Consider the following 18,357-nt stretch of genomic DNA (forward strand, 5'->3'; position numbering starts at 1 on the left):
GCTGAGCCACCCCACTAGCACAGCTCCCGGCACCAGCCCTCCCCCTCAAAAAGCGGAAACCAGACGCGCTCCTTGCGGTCTGGAACAGTCTTTAGGGGTGGGTGGTGGGAGGTCAGGAGGGGGGTAGACTCCTCCCCTTTAAATTGTCCAAAATGTCTTCTCCCACCCCCCACCTGAGGTTGTTTGGGAGGACGAGAGGAAAAGGTCACTGACGTAGGCGGGGCTTGAGTATTAGGGGGCGAAGTCCGAAAATCAGAAGGTAGAGTGGCCGTGCCAGCAATCGGAGGGTTGCTGGTTACTGGGGTTCAATCCCCACCTTCTACCATCCTAGTCACTTCCGTTGTGTCCTTGGGCAAGACACTTCACCCTTGCTCCTGATGGGTGCTGGTTAGCGCCTTGCATGGCAGCTCCTGCCATCAGTGTGTGAATGTGTGTGTGAATGGGTGAATGTGGAAATACTGTCAAAGCGCTTTGAGTACCTTGAAGGTAGAAAAGCGCTATACAAGTATAACCCATTTATTTATTATTTATTTATAATGTTCAAAAACATTTTCTGATAATGCTTTATTCTTGAAATAAAGTCTTTGTTTGGCTGAGAGAGGGAGACAGAAGGCAACAAAAGTAAATAAATCATACCCTGTACCAAAAAGACAGAAACAAACAAAAGAAAAGCGCGGCACGGGAAGCTAAGGCAACAACTTAGCACAGGAGTCTAGAACAGGAATTCACCAACGTAACAATTGCATACCGCAAACAATGAAGCCAGACCGAGTGTGGCGAGCAACGTGAATAAATAGCTCTCTGATTAGTGCTCAACAGCAGGTGAGTGCCGAACACTAATCAGAGGCAGGTGAAACCAATTAGTACCCATGGTAACCAAAACAAACCCCCAAAGTGCACAAAACCGGAACTAAAGGGAGTCCAAAACTAACAGAACATAACTAAACAAAACATGATCCGACCACGGATCATGACAGACACGGATAAGGTTAGGTGTGATTTACCCTGGATAACCTTATCCGGCGGCTTAGTGTAAACGGGGCCTTAGAATCAGGCTGCTGTGACTAAACTAAATCCAACCCCCTCTCAGTCACCCTTTCCCCTTCCGTCATGGACCAGCGGGACCTGAAGCCTCAAAGGAACAATTGTTGCAGGGTCCAGAGGTGATTGTGAGGTCAAGAGGTCAAGCATCAGAGGGGATGAGATACGGCCCACAAGCCTGGGAACACACATATATAGAGAGGTGACTTGTCACTTGTGTGTATATCACGTTTATCCCATATGTCACTAAGCTGTACTGACACAGACTGTCTGAGTCTTTTTTCCACCATTTTTCCTCTTTTGTGTTGTTAGCGCGAAGCCCATTCCTCCTGCAGAATCGGATAGTTTGTTTTAAAAGTGCAGCAGAGCTCATCCGCTTTGAATGTGTTGCCTATGTAGGCAAGAGAGAGCAGTAGTGTGGGGTGTTGTACCGCCTTGGTCCAGCAGAGGGTGTAAAGCACAGGCGAGCACGGCCTTCCTTCCCCCTTCACCCTTTTCTCATCTATGTAAGAGTAATAACCATTGTACGATTTTAATGGCACTTAAAGGAATAAATTAGGTGAAGAAATGATTCGCCAATCCAAATGTCAGTGGTGATAAAGTTAGGCTTTATCTGTGTGGCGGGGACAGACGGGCTGATTTGTTTGGCGTTATCAGTCCAAGTTAGGCTGTGCAGGCTCAACGCCGGCTTCCTCGGTATGTGCTTGCATATGTGCGTGTAATCCTGTTGGTGTGGTGTGGTGTGTTTACCGTTGGGCAGAGACAGTTTGATTGAGCTCTGCGCCGTGAAGCTGTCTGTTTGCCAGGCGGTTTGTCTCCAAGCCAAGACTGTGCCGCTACGAAGGATACAATGATTCAATCAGTCACATGACAGCGGCATTCTTCATGGGACACTGCCCAGTCCGCACCTCGGACCGCACACTGGAAGACATTTGGGGTTTTTCTGCAGACATAAATATGTTTGATCGGTCCTTTTGTATGGGTGGTAAAAATGTTTGCTCCGGGCTTGTCTGTGTTTGACTTTGAAAGGCCCTCGGCAGCATGGACACCTCGCTCTTTGTGTGTGTGTGGGCCGGGTAATAGTCTTCAGCAGCGTGTGAGGAATGTCAACAACCTTTAACCTCTAGACTCATTAAGGCGAGGGGTGTGGGGTGATGATGTGGCTCTGGGGTAATTGGTGTGTGTGTGTGTGTGTGTGTGTGTGTGTGTGTGTGTGTGTGTGTGTGTGTGTGTGTGTGTGTGTGTGTGTGTGTGTGTGTGTGTGTGTGTGTGTGTGTGTGTGTGTGTGTGTGTGTGTGTGTGTGTGCGTGAGTGTGTGTGTCTCCGGACAGACATGATTTATCACACATTTGTAGGCAGGGAAGAGGAAGACTGGTCTTGCTAACGCCTGAGGTTAAAAGGTCAGGGCAAAGGTCTTGTAGGGTCAGCATGCTGAGTGGATATCAAAGAGTATCCTGGGACCTAGATATGGACGACCAAGGCGAGATAGGCTACCAGGGGGTGGCCTGCCCGGACAAAAAGCACATAAACATGGTCACTTGCTGGACAGGGTACGTTGAGGCTAAGGTCAGAGGTCAGGGGACGGAGGCATGAGACGATACCTTCACATTTTATTCAAAATATACGTCAATTCCAGGCATGCTGGTGCAGCCAAACAGACAAAGCCCCTCAAAGGCAGCTAATTTCACGCTGGCTCTGCTGGGGCCCGCTTTGGGCCCGGCTGTGAGGCACAGACAGAGAGACAGATGGTGCAGGCCTGGCATGAGGAGTTTCTGCTGTCCTCTTGCGCCTGTGATTGTCAATGCGCTTGTGATGCTTCTCTATCTGGTGAGCATCGTTTTTTTTTCTTTTTTCTTCCACCCCCTTACATACCGGCGCAGCAGACACTCCTGACTGCTTCCTGTTGCCAAGTGAGGTGTCAGGAAATGTTACCCCCGCAGCAACCTCCGCGTCTTCAAAGATGGTTTTCAAGCCAGCACAGAGTGTTTTGTAAGTCGTTTCCGTTCTAAGGGGCCGCTGAGTGGAGGCTGCGCATTTTAAATCGGGAGACTTGTTTGAAGATGAATAGCTGGCAGTGAATGAAACCAAATCTTGTATCCTTGTGTTTTGCTGGAGGTGTTGTAGTTTTTTTTTGTTTTTTTTCAAGAATTTGTGTGTCTTTGCGTTTAAACACTGTAATTGAAGAGACTGGTTGCCATGATAGCCTGTGCATATCTAAATCTTGTTGTGTGTTTGGCTTGGCTGAAGCGCAGCCAGAGGGCGACGGATGAGGAAGGAAGAAAAGGGAGAAGGGGCGGGGCAACGGCCAAAAAGGAAAGGAAAGCGAAAAGATGGGTCGAGGTGGAGCGGATGGTGAACACAGGTGGCGCTAGCAAGCTGTTTAAGCAGGCAGCAGGGGCGAGCTGAACGGGCCTGGCAGGCGAGGAAGGAGGGAGGCTGACTAACTGACAGACGAGAAGACAGACGGACGGATGGACGGGCCGACAGCCAGCGAGCCAAGCAGGCAGACGGGAAGTCGGTGTCCTCCCACTGTGAGCGAACAGGCGGAGCGAGCAGGGTTCATATTCCCCAGGACAGGTGGCGGGGACATGCCACTGCTGCCACCTGGCACTCTACCTACCCTTACTCCCTCTTCCTCTTCATCTGGGATCTGATTTTGGTGTGGGCTCTTGACCTCCTCCTCAACCATTACCCTCTGCTGGGGACTAGGAAAGACAAGGCTTCGCTCTGATTGGCCAGAAAGTAGCATGTGAAGGCACATTTTCATCAAGTGGCCCACTTCAGTTCATTGGTTTTTGAGCTGTAAACCTACAGTGATTCTAACTGGTTTGTGTTTTTCAAAGTTGAAAACCACATAAAGTCAGTTATATCTGAGGAAAAACTTTGAAACGCAAACAAAAAACGAACAAAAAACACTGTGCCACTTCAATTCTGTACTGTAGATGTCAGTCATGCTGATTACAACTATCACACAAACAATTTTTTACAATCATTACTACATCCATAGGCGCCGATCCCAAGAGTGCTTCGAGGCCCGCGCACCCACGGACAATGCCGAGCACCCACGAGGGATTGATGGCAACTTTCAATCATTTTTGAAAAATCAATCTTATTGTAGTTAATTTTGTGGCGAGTTTGGTCCGTTTTACAAAATAGTAAAGCCACAAATCATATGGGATATTAACTTTGCTGAACGTCTATTTTTATTTATTTTTTTAATACATACACACCGAGCACCCACTGGCCTATGAGTACATCTGCTGGATATGGTAATGATTGTAAAATTCAAGCATACTGTAGCATATCTTGTTTTCTAACTACAGTTGTACCTTCACTTTTAAGCTTAATTTATTCTTTGACGGCGCTCTTAACTCAAAACATTTCTCAGATCAATGCTGGCCAATGAAATGAATTAAAATCAGAAATCGGAGTTAGACCAGATGTTTTGGGCGTAGATTGCGGGGTTCACTGAGAACATTGCTATACCAACTACAACTTAAAGCATAACAATTAGCCGAGAGGCAGCTCTTATCTCAAAACACTCTCAAGTTGAGGTACCACTGTACTACACTAACAAACTAAGTAACATTTTGCCTTGAGAGACATCCAGCATTTTGTGTACTTTGGCTTTTTATTGAACAAATATAAGTTGCATTGATGTTGCACCATCCATCCATCCATTTTTTACCGCTTATCCCTTTCGGGGTCGCGGGGGGTCGCTGGAGCTATCTGAGCTGCATTCGGGCGGTAGGCGGGGTACACCCTGGACAAGTCGCCACCTCATCGCAGTTGATTTTGCACATGTTTGTGGACCGCTATGTCCAGTCTGAAGTTGCAGAACAACTTGACCGTCTGTCCTACTGGATGCAAGCTGTGCTGTCCAATAGAATAAAGTGTATACAAAGTGTACAAATAAGAACAAATTGCAATCTTGTTTTTGTCAAGCATACATTAGAGATGCATGCAGGTTAGCCCTCTGTCCCCACTAGTCCTGGCCAAGGTTGGGTGTGCGAGGAGAGTGTGAATGTAATTTTACCTCCCCCTCAGGTAGCACAGGCCACCTGCTCCCTTTCACCCCTCCACAACCCTGTCTGACCACAGCGCCGCCAGCAGCAAGCTGCCTAATTAAACCCAGTGTGCACGGCTGGTCGCCTTTTCCTCCCACTCGCAGCGAGAGACTGGCACGCCAGCTCGCATCAAACGTGTGAATTTGTATTTAAAATAATAACACAAATAGACACAAAGAGTGTAATCCACCCACTTGCTCTGGAAGATAGGAAGACAAAAGTGTGGAATGCAAACATTTTGTAACACCGGAACCGTTGTGTCTTGTTTACACACACACACGCAGGCATGCACACACGCGCATGCACGCACACACACACACACACACACACAGACACACACACGCATGCACACACACACACACACACACCCTCACACGTCCTGTTTTACTCTTGAAGAGTTCTTTTTGCTCTATTTCATACCAATGCATCATTCTTAGTGGTCCCCTGACGAGCCAGGGAGGACAGCACCAGAGGTGTCCCATTCCATCCCAGGTTGGATTCTAAATCACATTCTTGGAATATCTTATTATGTGTTAGAACCTTACAGGACCTTATATAACCCTGATAAAAACATCTCTCTATAAAGGTTTTGAAAAATATATTTTTCCTCCATTTTAATGTGTATTGTGAGTTAAAGGCCACTATAAAATGTTTTTTGCAATGCTTTAATGTCAATATAGACTAAACTAGAATGACTCGGTAAAGCGAAGACCTCCACTAAGGACGAACTGTAGAGTGCCATGTTTGTGTTTGTCCATCAGTGACAGTATGCACATAACTGTACAAAGTGTTCATATGAGGCTGCTTCAATCTCCTTTTTGACTCTAGGTAGGAATTGGCAGGTGAGTATGAGAATAGTGTTAAATAGAAGTTGAGGAAGTTAACTCTGACTTAAAGTAAACATTAAGGGGGGGGGTTATACATATTTGGGGGTGATATCAAGTGTATGTTTGTGTATGAGACAGAGACATAGGACCAGACATTGGCAGTAAAGAACTTCTGGAGGTGTGACTGTTACCTAAACAGATTTAAGGGCCGGCCCTCTCAAACCCCCACAGTTTCCAACATGCCACAGGGACTTGTTCCATAATCCCCTGTTCCAGGTAAACAGCTTTCTTCTTCCAAAAAGCAGAGCCCACTCCTCCCCGTGAACACACACGCCATCAAAAGCTCTCTTTTGCATACAATTTCAAAACCGCCTCCTTGCTTCAAGCTTGAAGGCCCTCGTGGCGAACGCAACTCACCGGTGCATAAACACTGACCTGTAGTTCTTGAGAATTAGCCAGATGTTTGCAAAATTGTGGCTGATGAGCTGCTTCGACAAACATTTGAGTGATTGTGTTGTGCTAATTGGTTGCTGCCTCCACTATTGTTTGTGTTAAGGCTCAATCATAAAAAACAATGTTATCAGTACTAATTGTCCACATTAAAGCAGCACTATACAACTTTTCAACCTTCACAAAATATTTTCAGAACTTTTGAGATTATACATCTACTTACATCTATAGTTGTATGACACCTTTGTCATGTCCTGATGGTGTCTGTAAGTTTGTGGAGGGTGGCATGAAGGAACCCTGCCACACAACTACAAATGTGCTGACTTGCTTTACTGCAAACGTCACTCCCCCTTTCCCCATTCTTTAAAAAGATGGAGGTTGATGCGAATGCCTACGTGCAATTACTACTATCATAAAACAACCAAAGAAATGAAAAGTTTTGTCTTTCACTCCCTGGTGTGAGCACTGAGACAAGGGATTTCAGACCACTGCTGCCTTGGCTCGGTTCCTGCTAAACTAGTAAGTGACTTTTGATGCTCAAATCAGAATGATAATGCTAATGTTAGCTATTGCTAACAACACACTCCACTCTTCATCAACGGCACAGCAGTGGAGATCGTAAGCAGCACCAAGTGCCTGCAGTGCCTCAGACTGGAAGTCTCTGCAGAGTGTGGTGAGGATGGCGGAAAAGACCATCAGGACTCCTCTCCCTCTTGTCCGGGAAATCGCAAAAAAACGCTGCCTGACCAGGGGTCAGAAAATCTGTAGAGACTCATCCCACCCCCACCAAGGACTGGTGGGGGTGGGATGAGGCTGCTGGACTCTAGAAAGAGGTTCCGCAGCCTCCGTAGCGAACCTCCAGGTTCTGTAACAGCTTCTTCCCTAAGGCCATAAGACTCTTGAACGCATCATAATCCCCCAAAAATGGATTAACTCGCTGGAATATAAAGACAATATAACATACATCCATAAATGTGGATGCATATGGAAAAGTGCAATATATTTATCTGTACAGTAATCTATTTATTTATATCTGCACCTTATTGCTCTTTTATCCTGCACTACAATGAGCTAATGCAACAAAATGTTGTTCTTATCTGTACTGTAAAGTTCAAATTTGAATGACAATAAAAGGAAGTTTAAGTCTAAGTATAAGTCTATCGGAAATTTGCATGATAACAATAAAAAACCACCGGCATGATAGTTTGCACTTCCACACTACTTTCTTCGAAAAAAATATCCCACCAGTCTTTCTTTGCTTTTGACCTGTATCCGCCCGATACATTCTTGGTAGTTGCGTCATGTTTGTAATGCAATCCAAGATCATTTCTTGATAGTGTCTGCTATTTAACATCAGTGTAGCTATTTGTGACGTAATCTTTGTGCCAATATTACAGCGGATGTCATGTCAGTATGACGCAATATGCGCAAGTCGTCATGGAAACTGTGGTCTTCTGGCAAAACACTACCGCTTTGGCCTCTGACGCCACTAAAATCAACCAAAACTGAAAGTTAAGTGGGGCTTTGAAGACATTATTTTAAGCACATGCTTATGACCCTTGAGTTAAAGGTCCCATATTATACTATTTTTTATCAATTCTAAATAAGTCTCATAATAGTGTATTGGAAGTGTTTTGGCCAAATTAGTGCTTTTACTGAACCCTGCTAGGAAGACTTTGCTTTGTGTGTCTTTAACTTTATGCACTTTATACACTTGTCACACATATACTGTATGTTAGACAGTGTAAGATATATTAACTATATATCTTATATGAAAAAAAATAATTATCAGACCCTTCATTGAGCAGCTAATAGAGGTCCCAAAACACTGTCAGTCTTGATAAATCACATTGCGACCACTAAATGATTTTATTTGCATCTCTTCCTCCCAGTGTTGTGGGCGTTTTGATAACACGTAACAAGCGTATTCATGAAGGCAAAATGGATTGCGCTCTCTGTTTTGATCATTGAGACGCAATCCTCTGCGCACACGTTTAGCAGATCAGTTTTACGCTATCAAGTGTACACATGTTTTAATAAGCAAATCTTTAGTAGAGAAGGCCCTAATGTAGAGCTGCAGCTATCGAATATTTTAGTAATCTGAGTATTCTATCAAATTTCCCGATCGATTAATCGAGTAATCAAATAAATTATGTTTTTGCTTAATTAAGGTTTAATTATACATGTTTAGATGTTCCCTCAATTATTGTGTTTGGCCTAATTGTCTTTTATTTCCTAAACGCCTGTTTTCATTATTGAAGGCCGACACGCACAGCTAAAATGCGTCCGTGGTTGATTGTGGCAATTTGTGCGTGCTAATAAAAACAGGTGCGCTCACAGCCCTATGTGCTGTGTGGTGTGACTGCATAAACGAAGTTCTTGTTTCTCGTGCATTTTTGATGATTATTATACGGTGCCGTTTAAACGTCGGTTTCTCCACGCAAATCCGCTGACAATGTGCAAGCTATCCAATGTGCATGACTTGAATAACCAGAATAACTCGACTACTTTTGCGGGGTTACTAATGAAAGGCTAATTGAACACGAGAGCTCGGATAGCATTTTTGTTTTTAACACCTTTTGGCGGCACTTGATGACTTTGCGGGAGCAAGAGAACATATCCTGGTTATCATAATGAATAACATTTATTTTACAAACACAGCTTTTGCGTTTACATTTGATAATAGATGACTTACCTCGCCTGCGGACGTCCCTCAAATCAGATGCTTTCTCGACAGGTGCTGCAGCATCAAACTTGTGCTATTGTGGTATGCAAGCTCCACTTTTTTGATTTGTGTGAAGTGTTCCCACACCTTAGACAACTTCCGTCGCTTCTTAATTCCCTCGTTTTGCTATGGCTCTTGTCCACTGCTTTCTGCGGCGTCTGCCATTGCGAGTTAAAGTATCCTAAACTCAAGCGTATTTAAAAGAGCGGTGTTGTGCAGTGCAGGGGGCGTATGATCTGTGACGTAAACACGCTGTGCAACACCTAAACAGTCCCTGCGAAACGTGAGCTTTGACTACTGTTTACCAGGCAAAATGCCGTTAAAAAAAATGTACGAAGCCTCGAGGCAGCGAGAATTCCTCAGATATATTTTGTGATCGCATTACTCGAGGAATCGTTCAGCTCTACCCTAATGTATCCTATGTATGCTTTGTGTGGTTGTAGATACTGTATTGACTGCACTAAAAGATATATTCTACTTAACAAAAGTTTTATTATGAGTGTGCGTGAAATGTTTTATATTATTTTCTGCCATGTGCTGGAGCTAGACTCCCCTCTTCTGGAGCGTGTGTCTGTGGCTTGTTTGGCCAGCTCCAAAAGTACACGGCCCTGGCCTTGATGTCCTTCAATGTTCTGTGTCATCTTGCACAGCTGCGTGATGCAGCAGGCCGTGCTCGCTCCTCCTCCTGTGTTGTGTTGTTGACAAAGCTTTTCAGTAACACGGCAGAGAAACTCCTCTGTTTACACTCCATCACAGCCACTTAAACACTGCTGCCTCCCATCCCTGCTTTAATCTCTCCCTCTGCTCTTTCTTTTTTCTTCTCCATCCACTCCATTTAGTCATTAGGTCGCCTCTCATCTGCATAAGCTTGCTGTTGTGAAGCTCAATTTGCACTGGGTTCTAGCTCATGTTTATTAAATAAGGCTTGTGGTTGTGTCAGGCCCGCATCTCGCTGCCTTGTCCTGCATTGCTCCTCGCCACCTCCCCATCCCCTCTGTGGTTGCATTAAAGGCTGGTTCTGCTGGCCGTCACTCTTCATAAGTGGTGTCTTGCTCAATGTGTTCGCCCCGTTCCCTGTGCGAGTGCACCTCAATGCCCTGGTGCACGCTCTCTCTGCAGGGCCCACTCAGAATGGAAATGAAGGGAGTCTGTAATGAGTTCCACTCAGCCTGGGTCCCCGACCCCATCGCCATCAGCTAGCTTAGAGGAGAGAATCAGAGAGACGGAGAGAGGGCAACGAGACGGGGGTCAGAGATGGAGGAAAGAAGAGGCTCGAGGGAAAACACACAGCTTCTTTTTTTTTTTACACCCCCTCTCTTTAGTGCCTGGTTGCCAAGCTGCTACAATGTTAAGCTGGCCTTTCTTTGGGTCTATAGGGAACAGTGTGGAACCATCACACGGGGAAGGAAAAGAGCGACGGAGAATGTCGAGGAGGCGGTTGGAAACAGTGGGGGAGGAGAGAGAAGACGCTACAGACACGATATATTAATAATACAACAAAAAGATGTACAGTAGTATGAGGGTATACAGGCCATCCAAATACACATTTTATATAGAATGATAATGAAAATATCAACAATGTGCATCCTCCTTTATTTACACGGTTCCTCGTCATGCATGCTCACCTCACTGTGAAACGTACTCTCGTCAGGGCAGGACGCCACATCGAGCTTCATTGCTTTTAAGTCTCTGAGGCTTAATCACCATCATTAATGGACATAAGCATTAACCCTGAAAGCCAACAAGCCATAGCATCATCATGTTTGGGTTGCAAGCATGGAGAGGAAAACACATTTTGTGCCACATTATAATGATGAGCCCTACCTTAGCAAACACATTGTAGAAGAGTAGCATGTGTTTTTTTTCTACGTCCCATTACTCGTCAATAACCCAAACTAGTGGTAGCTGCTGGTCTTTCATGTAAGGGGAGCTCATTTTCAGCTACTCGTGTACAAGTTAAGTTAAAGTTAAAGTACCAATGATTGTCACACACACACTAGGTGTGGTGAAATTTGTCCTCTGCATTTGACCCATCCCATTGTTCACACCTTGGGAGGTGAGGGGAGCAGTGAGCAGCAGCGGTGGCCGCGCCCGGGGATCATTTTTGGTGATTCAACCCCCAATTCCAACCCTGGCAGGGAGGTAATGGGTCCCATTTTTATAGTCTTTGGTATGACTCAGCCGGGGTTTGAACTCACAACCTATCAATCTCAGGGTGGACACTCTAACCACTAGGCCACTGAGTAGGTTCTCAATCTCTAATACAGTGGTTCTTAACCTTGTTGGAGGTACCGAACCCCACCGGTTTCATATGCGCATTCACCGAACTCGAACCGTAATCATGAAATGACGTTATTATATTAAAAACATACTAATAAATATATATTTTACAAAAAGTTACAGGAATGTACACGTTTACATCTTATTGTGCAACATGTCAATGTTTTAGTGGGAACTAAATGCGATATCTGAAAGGGGTACAAATTATTTCCAAAGACATACAATACTAGTACACAGCTCAAGTGGTTGTTATTGTCATTGTAAGTGGGACAAAACACTTATATTAGAAAATAATCTCATGGAAATGACTGCTGTCGTTTGATTATAATAATTAAACATTTAACTTGTTATTTAGTCAGGTTTGAGACAGGTGTGCTGCTGGTGTGGCCACAGTGCATTTGCACGTCTGACGGCGCTCACATGTGCTCCGCTGAATGCTCAAGGAGTTTTTGCGTTTGCTCACGCATATGGAAAATTAGAGGGAACATAGTTTGGGTGTATCCATAATACGCCGATAGGGAGAAGTTTTTATTTACACGATGAGTTGGGTGTGTCTTGACCTCCGCGCCGGAGGCTCCGCCGAACCCCTGAGGCCGACTCACCGAACCCCTAGGGTTCAATCGAACCCAGGTAAAGAACCACTGCTCTAATAACAGATAAAATATATAGAGATGCTAGATCTGACGGAGTAAATGTCACTTAAAGGATTTCAAAATGATCCATATCAACTCAGAACGACGGAATGAAAGTTGGAAAATGCTCTGGCAGTGGTTTATATTTCAAGATCGCTGATTCACTCATTTAGCTGTCAATCAACAAGGGAATCTGCCTCAGACAGATCATCCAATCATCATGCGGGAGCTCAGCGTCCAGGTCAGCTGAGGCTAAGCCCACTATTTAGAGACGCTGAGTGGCCGATGGGCGGGACAAAGCCAAACATTTATCCAATGGCTGTGTAGTTTAGCTGCAGTGTAACAACCAAATATGCTCCCCCATTGAAGTCAATGAACACTCAGCCACTCAGCACTGTTTAATGCACAACGAATGAGAAGAAAGTTGCGTCAGTTGTCTTTAAAGTAGCTGATTCTGAGCAAAGTTGAATGCATGCTAGCGCATGTTACCTAATTAAATGTAAACGCAAAAGTACATATGACCAGTTTATGCGCAAAAAACGATAAACGCAATTTCGCTAATTTTGACCTGGAAGTAGCACTAAATAGTTGATTTTTTTTCTGCCAAAGAAACTTTCGCATTTCACTGTTGAATATTCCGTTTTACTTCACAAACAGAAAAATCCATCAGGACCAAGGAGTGCATGGAAATTTGATAACCTCATCCAACATCAGTGCTCATCTTCACTCACTTTGTGTGTGTTTTGCCGTAATTGTAACTAAATTTAAGCATCAATATAGAGTAACTTTGATGAAATCGGTGAGTGTGTGGTGCCCTCGCATTATGGGTTCATAAAAAAGACACTGTCCTGATAAATCTGAGTGGTCCGTGAGAGCAAGAAAGGTTGACACAGTGCGGTCAAAAGAATCCTGTCTATTGTCAATAATATACAGGATACATGTGTAGTAACTACTCTCTCGAATAATGAATTGAATTGTATGTTTACTCTGCTCGTGTTGTGTTGTGATGTAATGTAATGATGTAATGATGATGTAATGATGTCATGATGCAGCCATCAATGTAAACCCCGAACCCCTCTGTCCAGGGATCACCCCAAAAAAGGTGTTTGTTTGGATACAATTAATTCATTACAGAGATGGGAAAAGCATTCCTCTGAAAACAACTGATATGTTTTTACTCATTTTAGGGCCAGCACTGCAACAAAGTGCTGACAAAATATAAGATAAAGAACATTAGATTTTAGGGAGAAAAAATACTGCAATCTATTGAAATCATATGTCCCTGTAGCAAGTTCGTTTTGCTTGATAAGATATCCCAAATTAAGATATGTATATCTAGAAATAGTAGGACTTTTAAGAAAGGAATAACTATTTTATTGAGAAAATTAAGCATTCTTGGGATGTTGCAAAATCTGTAAACAGGATTTTCTATGTGGGGAAAAACAAAAGATTATTTGAATAGTTGTTTTCTCAATTCCAACGTTTTCAAACTAAAATTATTCATGCTAAAATTAAGATTATGATGTAAAGTCAATGACTGAAAATAAGTAAATAGCGCTTAAAACTAGGGAAAGTTCTACAACTACAATTTTAAATCTTGCCAATTGGCGAATAATGTGTACTGTGGCTAGCATATATAAATGGGATTAGTCTGTTTTTGCAAAGAATAGTTTGAAATTGTCTGTTTTTGCTTAAAAATTTGGACAAAATGATCAAAATCCCTTTTTTGTAATAAATTTGCATTGTTTCATTTGAGTCTATCATGTTGGCTATTCGACGCGATTCAATGGCAACCCACATCAGCAGCATGGCTTTTTCATGAAAGACTCTGCAAAAAAAACACTCAAAACAAGAAAAATGTAGATATACATGTTTGCGTCTGAACTCTTCATATTTGACCACTTAATTTGGACATTTTAGGGGAAGCTGAACTTCCTTTACGGTTTCAGAGCAACCACCACTAACCCAAATATATACAACTTTTTATTATATCTACTCACCTCAGAATTGTGGCTCCATAAAGGTACAATAAAGTTGAATTGTAATACTTCATTAAAGGTGTCTCTCTATGTTTAATGCAAATTAGGTTTTCAATCCCAAACACCAGGTGCTATTTTCAACTATAGTTTTCGCTCCCAAACAGACTGCAACTTGGTTGATCGTACTTCCAAATTCACCGTTTCCATTGACACTGAAATAAAATGATCTGATCATAATGTGCATATGTTTGTGGGTTAATCAGAATAAACCATCTGGGCATACAGTAGGAAAGGGGTCTTATATGGCCCAATTCGCCATGGTTTACCTGACCTGAAACGTGACGAATTAGGGGGAACGTCCGTCTGGCAGTAGAGTGTTGAATATCTTCAAATGTGTCTTGTGGCAATTCCAACTTTGACCACAGCGGCATTTGCTATGCGGATTGGCCCTTTCCATAATTTTCAGCAGACTGCATTGCAAAATGATTCAACCCCCACCTTACTCTTGCGCAAGATCCACCCAGGAATGAGGCCATACGAATCCCTTCCTTACTGTACGCAGAGTTGTATTTTTTTACGGAAATAAACACCAAAAAAAATACTTCCACTTTTGTTGTAACCAAACGCCACGTTGACTGCACATCCTCAGCTCATCAAAATTGAATCGCTTGTTCCTTATTCCCTTTCTGACATTTATTAAAGGTTTCATCAAAAATCTATCTATGGCTTATAAATTACTGTAACTAAAGACGGACAAACAAACCCTGGAGATTACATATACATGCCTGGCAGAGGTCAAAAATATAAATAATATGTGAGTAAATCAAAAATAAAATATAGACTATTTGCATGTGAAATGTGCACTTCAAATGACCTGCGTGGTGTTTGCAAAGAACCAAAGCCGTCACACATTAAAGGACTGCAAGGAGACACTGCAAACTGATCTTGATTTACTGCATGCATATGATTCCTTTGGAAGTGAGTGAGTTATATTAGATGTTATTTACATAAGGTATATATCCCACCAAGGCAGTCAAAAGGAGAAGTTGGAGCTATGTCAACACTTAAGGAAATGACATCCAAAAAGGAGTGTGCTTGTGTGTGTGTGTGTGTGTGTGTGTGTGTGTGTGTGTGTGTGTGTGTGTGTGTGTGTGTGTGTGTGTGTGTGTGTGTGTGTGTGTGTGTGTGTGTGTGTGTGTGTGTGTGTGTGTGTGTGTGTGTGTGTGTGTGTGTGTGTAAAGTGAGAGTCGTATCTGGAAGGCTGTGATAGATGAGAGACAGCTGATAAGACGACCTGGGGTGGGAGCAGTCAAACATTGCAGAGATACAGAGGGGACTCGGCCTTTGCTATCTATCCTTCTGCATGTGTTTAGATATTCTGACTGATTTTCACCTTCTGACGTACACTCAAAGGATGTTTAGGTCAGGTTTCAGCTTCAGGTTGGGGGGTCATTTGAGATTGTTGGACAATGTGGCACAGGAAGCAATTCATTTCGCAACTGTCCTCACCAGGGTAGAAGCACAAGATTAGCGTGTGTGTGCATTTGTCTGGATATACTGACTGATTTCACCTTCTGACACACATTCAGAGGTGCTTTGGATTGAGTTTTTTGGACAAAGGAGCAGTTATTTTAAAGACAGTCATAACTGGATCAGAACTGCCAGAATGTGTGTGTTCATAGACAGTCCATAGCGTAACTTTTACTTTTCAACGGGTGAACATTTGGCAAAACATTATAATGGGTTAGATTTATACAGCATTTATATAGTGACTCAAAGGGAACTACATAAGGCCTTTTTCCACCAAAAGTTTAGGAACTTTGAGTTCCAGGAAAAATAGGTTCCTATCGATGTGTGTGGTTTGTGTGTCCACTGCATTTCCCACTTCAGGGTAGGTTATACAATCCAGGCTGATTGCGTATGGATGAGTGGTACAGAAATATACTGTACCACTCATCCATACGCAATCAGCCTGGATTGTATAACCTACCCTGAAGTGGGAAATGCAGTGGACACATATATTTCTGCACTGATACCAAATAAATAAACAAACAATATTAGGTCAGATTTCTTTTACTTAAGTGTAAGTAAATGAACTATAAAGCAATGGTATACAAAACGATATGATTTAAAAAATAAGTCTGCCTGATTTTACATAGCTAGATAGATAGATAGATAGATAGATAGATAGATAGACAGACAGACAGACAGACAGACAGACAGACAGACAGACAGACAGACAGACAGACAGACAGACAGACAGACAGACAGACAGACAGACAGACAGACAGACAGATAGATAGATAGATAGATAGATAGATAGATAGATAGATAGATAGATAGATAGATAGATAGATAGATAGATAGATAGATAGATAGATAGATAGATAGATAGTACTTTATTGATTCCTTCAGGAGAGTTCTCTCAGGAAAATTAAACTTCCAGCAGCAGTGTACAGAATTGAGATCAAATTTAAAAAGTAAATAATGGGGGTATAAATGGAAATAAAATAGAAAATATTACAATAAGAATAATAATAAAAAGCAACGCCACCGTGCTGCAAGGCAGAGGGGTTAGTGCGTCTGCCTCACAATACGAAGGTCCTGAGTAGTCGTGAGTTCAATCCCGGCCTCGGGATCTTTCTGTGTGGAGTTTGCATGTCCTCCCCGTGACTGCGTGGGTTCCCTCCGGGTACTCCGGCTTCCTCCCACCTCCAAAGACATGCACCTGGGGATAGGTTGATTGGCAACACTAAATTGACCCTAGTGTGTAAATGTGAGTGTGAATGTTGTCTGTCTATCTGTGTTGGCCCTGCGATGAGGTGGCGACTTGTCCAGGGTGTACCCCGCCTTCCGCCCGATTGTAGCTGAGATAGGCTCCAGCGCCCCCCGCGACCCCGAAGGGAAGAAGCGGTAGAAAATGGATGGATGGATGGATGGATAAAAAGCAACAATAAGAATAAAAATATAACAGTAAAAAAAAGAATTTAACAAAAGAAAAAAGTCAGTAAAAAATGTTCACAGTGTCCAACAGTCAGAAAGTCGTTCCCTCAGTAAATGATGAGTTCATGAGGGTCAGGCGATTCCCTAAGGTCCATTTCAGCTGTAAATAACAATATATAAATAATGTCAGTGTTTATCTCACAGCGACAACATAAACACATCAGATTTAGCGTTAGCCTGTTAGCATTAGCAGCCTGGCTGAATACCTGATACTCCTCTGTAAATACGTTTAAAAGAGTGTGTCCATTTCTGGTAGCTTCGCGTATTGTCAAATTGAATAAACAGCATGAAACTGCATACAGCTGAGTAAAAACAATGCAAGATAGTCCCACTAATCAGCTTAATTTAGCACACAGATGCCTAACAAAAGTTCCTGCAAGTTGAAAGTTCCTTATGTTCTTCTTTCTCTCCTTTGTCAAGTATGTTATTATGGAAACACAAGAAAGAAGAAATAAACAAGTTGTCGTTGCATACTGTAATGGTGGCTGTAACTTTGAATACAAAGTTTTTTTTTTAAAAACAACAATTGTTTTCAACTAATCAGCATTTGAAAGCACAGCCCACCCTTCTAGGTTCCTGGGAACTTCCCAAAAGTTGATAGTTTCTGTAGAACAAAATCTACCTGGGTAATTTTTGGTGGAAACACAGGGAGTATTTTATTTAGCTGGGTAAATGGGAAAGCTCCTGTTTCGGGAAAAAGGCTTATATTGAGAACCCAAAATTCATGGGCTTGACTTGGAAGTTCTTATTCAGCCCAATAGGCTGTGCAAAACCCATCTCAACGTTAGCGTGTTTAGCCGAATCATAGCAAAAATGTTGTTCGCGCCTTCAGGGGACTGATAAACATCCTGTATGTCTTGTAAATGTGAGCACGATTTGTTGCAAAACATGGCTGCCAGCAAGCTAAAGGGCTTTGTGGGGACACGGGGGGCCATAAAGGCTGGAATATACTCTCGCGTCGCGTAGCTTGCATCCTCCCCCGACAGCGTCTTGTTTGATTTAGAGTTCTTCAGTGGGGCCAGACTTGTAATTTTCTTCCTAAACACTAAGGGGCAGTGTCTCCAGAAGGAGCAACTGCAGCTGTTGTAATACTGTGTGTTTCCTTCCTGTGAAGAGTATATACAACCACTAAACCACATCAACATCGTTGTCTACACTGGAACTAATCATTCACAATCATCAGTTTACGTTTAATGGACGTTTTACTTATAAACCAGAGGAAAATACCTTTGTGAAGATGGACCGTGCTACTTTTGAACGACTCGAGGACGCTATTATTATTTGCAACGCTATTCGGCCATTCGGGACATGGGACAAGAGAGAGCTAACATGTAATTGTAAATAAACTTAACT

General features: G+C 43.0%; 1 protein-coding gene across 1 annotated transcript in view; it reads left to right on the forward strand.

Moving 5' to 3' along the window:
• Positions 1–18,357, forward strand: part of gse1b (Gse1 coiled-coil protein b) — a 421,407-nt gene that overhangs the window by 189,388 nt on the left and 213,662 nt on the right. The window lies entirely within an intron of this gene.

This window comes from Entelurus aequoreus, linkage group LG02 (assembly GCF_033978785.1).
Source record: "Entelurus aequoreus isolate RoL-2023_Sb linkage group LG02, RoL_Eaeq_v1.1, whole genome shotgun sequence".
NCBI lineage: Eukaryota > Metazoa > Chordata > Actinopteri > Syngnathiformes > Syngnathidae > Entelurus > Entelurus aequoreus.